The following is a 5,009-nucleotide window of genomic DNA, read 5'->3' as shown; positions in this document are numbered from 1 at the left end:
TTACTTCCCTTTGTTGACTCTTCTGTATTGAAGTACAAAAAAGACGTCACAACAACATGGCAAAAGCAGACGTTGGGAAAACATAGATCAAATGGGGTGGAGAAAGCATGTGATTTAAGTTTTATGTATTTAGAGATAGTCTCTAATGAATTGGTGAATATGAAATGAACCATGCTCTATTGGGATTTAGCTTAATTACCGATCTGTGCTGTATTCAAACCTCTTGTAAACACGTGACTGTCTTGTACAAAATGATCAAGTGAAAGGACAGCGTTTTCCTCTACATAAGTTTCGGTAATCTGACATACGAATCCAGCACTCAACCAAGGAAGCTAATTAACCCCAAATCTCTGGAATATACATGTATATGTTATAAAACCTCATGAACAAGCGAAGAAATGGATCATAAAAAGGCAGTCTAACTATGGAGATAAGATGCAGTTCATGGCAGTCCTTATTCCAATTGGTCAAGGTATGTATATTCACATCCAAATCAAATAACTTTCAACCAATCTTTTAGTCTGTTCAAGCTTCCATCGCTTGTTGACTTTCTCAATGAATACACCTCAGGTCTAAATGTTATTGTACGGAGTAATTTTAAAAATTAGGCATCAGATTCCCCTGGCAAACAAAAATATCCCTCCCCCAGACACCCTCTCCAATTATTAACAGTATCACCCAGGTTCTTCATGTTATTCACAATATGAAATTTCAGTTGTTAAGTTGTTATTATTTTTTTAAATTGATTAATTGTCTGTATACTGATACTTAAATTAAAAGAAAACACAAATACCTCCCCCCCCCCCAAAAAAAAAAATGTGCTTCACCTTTTTGATTTATATTCTTCTTTCGCATCATATTTCATACCGAAGTTGTTTTTGGGTTGTTTTTTTTTTTATTTTTGCTGATTTGAGCCATCTTAATTAAACAAACAGTGATGGAAATACAATTTGGAACAGGCAACTTAATTTAGATTATAAATATACATGTAAAGTTAACAGCATTAATAATCAAAGTAAATGTAAAGGTAAAGGTAATTTGGGAATTTGTTTAAAATTATTCTTTTTGTTATAAATTTGCTGTGAATATATTAAGATACAATTGTAGGATTATGTGTATGCTGCAGAAACAAATGAATTTGGCTCTTATCATCACAACAGAGTCTGTCAAAAGGGAGACATAAAACAGAAAATGTGAGTTGATGATATTAAACAAAATTAATCAAAAAGTGATGTCACATGTAGATATTCAAATCAACTGGTAGTACATGTATATTATCTATCATGCAGGGATCAACAGTTACATTTGTCCAGTTGCTGTGTCCAGCTGATCTTTTTATATGGACAAGTCAATCTACACAAACACTTGTCTGGTTTACAATTAATTTTTCTCGAACAATTATGATATGATGATAGACCTCATAAAATGTCATGGTTTTTTTTTTTTTTCACTTTAATGGAACAGATCAAACTTTTAGTATAAGAAAAAAGAAACATGAAATTTCAGTGAAGGTTGAAAACCTATATCCAAACTATATATACATGTAGTAGCTTAGTTGCTGAAATAAATGTACTAAATCTACTTGTCAGTGTCATATCACTAGAACACACCAGCAGATTGAGTAGAATATTCTTCTCTTGAATGATATTATATACAATAGTAAGATATGTTTTAAACCTTAATAATTTATTTTAAATATTAATACTGACCCAGTACTGAGATACACTGAATTTGATAACACTAAATAAGGATAATTTTCAATGAAATATTTTGTGACAGTAAATAATGTGGAGACCAACCATACTCTTATCAATTTCTATCATTTATTTCATATGCCATTCATAATTTTCTCCATACTTTTCAATGACAAATTACAATTTATAATAGCATTTACACAAGTAAGCAACTTGCCCAAAGAACAGGTGAATATTTTAGTTAATGGTAAGCCCTGGTATGCTTTATCTAATTCAGTTGCGGCTATTAATTAGTGCATGCAGCTATAGACTAAATTCCAGGTGAAAATAACATTAATCAATATAACTTTTAAAAATGCCATTTCCTCTTTTTCACTTTTGAAATTTTGTACATGTAAAAATAAACACATCAGGATTTTGCTTTTTATTTGAAAAAAAAAAAATTCAGTCACATTTGAACATGTCTGTTGTGGTATTTTATGCGAAATACATATTACATGTTCCTGTAAATGATTTTATCAAATGTTCAATACATGTAATATTTTACTTTTTCAACATTGCAGAGTGTTGAGGAAAATGATGAGAACAGTCCAGTGAATACCCAGACCAACAAGACAGTCAGACATACATTGCTAGATGAACAAATAATAAACAAACAGAACTCCCTAAAATATTGAGCAATTCAACATTAATTTATTGTCACTTTGTTGTGTATTTTTATTTTATTTTCATGATTTGGAATATATTTTGAATATTAATTTGAAGAATTATCTATTAGTTTTTAAGAAAGTGTTGATTTTTATTTCTGGAGTTGCATTGAAAAGATATATCATTTTCCCCTTGTGCTGATATTTGGAGTTATCTGCCCTTTTTCATACAAAAAAATCAATTTAAGCCTTCTTAAAGTGGTTAAAATCATAAATATTGTTATCTATTCAAGCAGTTAACCTAATTCATTGATGGAAAATATCTAAAAACAGAATTTCATGCTATTATTATTTGTTAAGTCTCAATTAATAGACTTTCTTGCTTGGAGTTATCTGCCCTTTGCAAAAAATATATAGAAACAATTCTTATAAAGCCAAATTAAATTATCCTGATACATTGAATTTTAAATATTTTAAAATATTTAATAAGTTTTTCATTTATTTAAGCAGAAAAAGTATTTTAAAGAAGTTTTATGATCAACTTATTGTTTAAAAAATATTTCTTAAAATTTTTAGGGGGTTGGGAAGGTGTCAAATTAAGAAATTTTGGAAGTAAAATAAACAAAAACGAAAAAGATACCCGCTCTAGTTTTTATAAATAATATTTTATATACATATGATGTTTTAAAATTTGCAATTGATTTATTTTTTCTTTGCCTGCAATTTTTGAGAGACTTTCAAAAATACAGGGTGAAAATTGAAATATCAAAATTTAGAAATTTTGGCCATCTTTGAGCCACCAGCTTTATAATAAACAAGGACATCGAGATTTTTTTTCTCTTGCATCATGTACATCTATATTTGTACTATGTATATTATGTGTGAAATATCTTGAAAATTTATAAATAAGCCCATTCTGTGACTTTGAGTTTACCTTATTTTCCAACTCAAAAACTGTGTATTTGGGCCCTAAATGAATGAAATTGGTTACCATGGCAACCAAGGTCATTGGCATCATTTTGATGGTGGATAATGTCATACCTTATGAGTATCAATCACCTGAGAAAGTTTCATGAAAATCTGAGATCATGCGTGCCATGACCCTATAGTAAAACTTTGGTTTTTACAGAGAATTGATCTTAAGATATAAAAAAAATCAAGAAATAAAGAAAAACGGTTTATTTCCCAAGAAGATAAATATACCTTTTTTATACCACAGAAAGATTTCAAATTTGATAAGAGAATGCTCAACCATAAAGGGATAATTTCTTTTTTTATGCAATAGCTAATTCCGATCCAATACTATGTAAAATGTAATAGATACAGTATAACTATCATTGAATAATGACATAAAAATGTTAATCATCTCAAGAATGACCCTCAATAAATAAGAGATAGAACCATTAGATAAGGGATCTGATTACTACACATGTACAATGTATACATGTACATGCACCAACTCTATGTACACAAAGGAATGACAATTACAATGTAAGAATATAAAAGGAAATGTCAACGATGTCATATATTTTTCAAAAAGGTTGACGACTTATGCTTGAAACAAGTTTGAAAAACCATTTCTAAAAATAATTCTGAAAGTAAAATGTTGAAATAAAAACGAAAAAAAAAAGAAAAGAAAAAACGAGAGGATTGAATACGACAAAAATCTTCCTTTAGATGTACAAACGTCTATTCTTATAATACTATAATATTTTGTATCGGTTTGCCGCTTTCTGAAAGAAACAAAAGGTGTAAAATTACACAGATTCAAGTTTACCTACGGTAAAACAAACTCATTTAAATTCATAAAGATAATATTACAGTCTTCTATATGGACCAGTTTCAAATGTTCTACATATTATTACCTTTTAATCAGGACCCATTTATTATGCTATATCAAGGGTTACAATGACAAATACAATATTTGTCGATTCTCTCACACTGTGCACTACTCAATTTGCAGTAAATAGGATCCATAACTCTGTATTTATCTGTAAGATTAATACGTAATTCATCTAAAACCTACACACATCCTTTATAAACATTTGGAATAGACCTTCAGACTTTCACAAATCATTGTTTAAGTATGTGTGTGACTAACCTTTATTCCACGACGAACATTTAATATATATGTCCATGGATTTATATGCCCTCTGTGACGGTCGACAAATTGACTGCGTGAATGTCTGCTCAGTTCCTAATGTGACATGAACTTGACGTACGTAGTATGTGTACTGATTATTCAAATAATAAATCCGGACATTGCATTTATTAGTACAAGTTGCCCCTTTAATAAGAAAAACAAAACAAACACAAGCATTAAAACATTTTTTACATTAGCATACACTACCCATATATTATATTTACATGTATAAGCGGAGCCTTTGTGCAGGCCAATTTATTGTGTCATCACTTTTGTTGTGTCATTGACATTTTTTTTTCATCCAAGTCAATGTGTGTTGTCAACGTATGATTTCTATTAATCAGTTAAAGGGAGTAACGACATTTTCTTTGTAAAATTTGTTGATAATTGCAGATATCACTGTGGTACATGTATAAATTTATCTTATTTGATAAAAGTCAATAAACTAAAATGTTTTAAAATATTTCTGATTGATATTTTTTTTTTTCAAAAGCTACAAATTAACCGTTTTTAGATAACAAAGCG

General features: G+C 29.3%; 1 long non-coding RNA gene across 1 annotated transcript; it reads left to right on the top strand.

Moving 5' to 3' along the window:
* The first annotated feature begins 423 nt into the window (after positions 1-423).
* Positions 424-2,386, top strand: LOC136275009 (uncharacterized). Its single transcript, XR_010713610.1, has 3 exons — positions 424-472; positions 1,108-1,193; positions 2,258-2,386. It is a non-coding gene; the product is annotated as an uncharacterized lncRNA (long non-coding RNA).
* The last annotated feature ends 2,623 nt before the right edge of the window (positions 2,387-5,009 follow it).

This window comes from Magallana gigas, chromosome 4 (assembly GCF_963853765.1).
Source record: "Magallana gigas chromosome 4, xbMagGiga1.1, whole genome shotgun sequence".
Classification (NCBI taxonomy): Eukaryota; Metazoa; Mollusca; class Bivalvia; order Ostreida; family Ostreidae; genus Magallana; species Magallana gigas.
The sequence above is the reverse complement of the archived record's forward strand: the minus strand, read 5'-3'. Positions and strand labels throughout refer to the sequence as shown.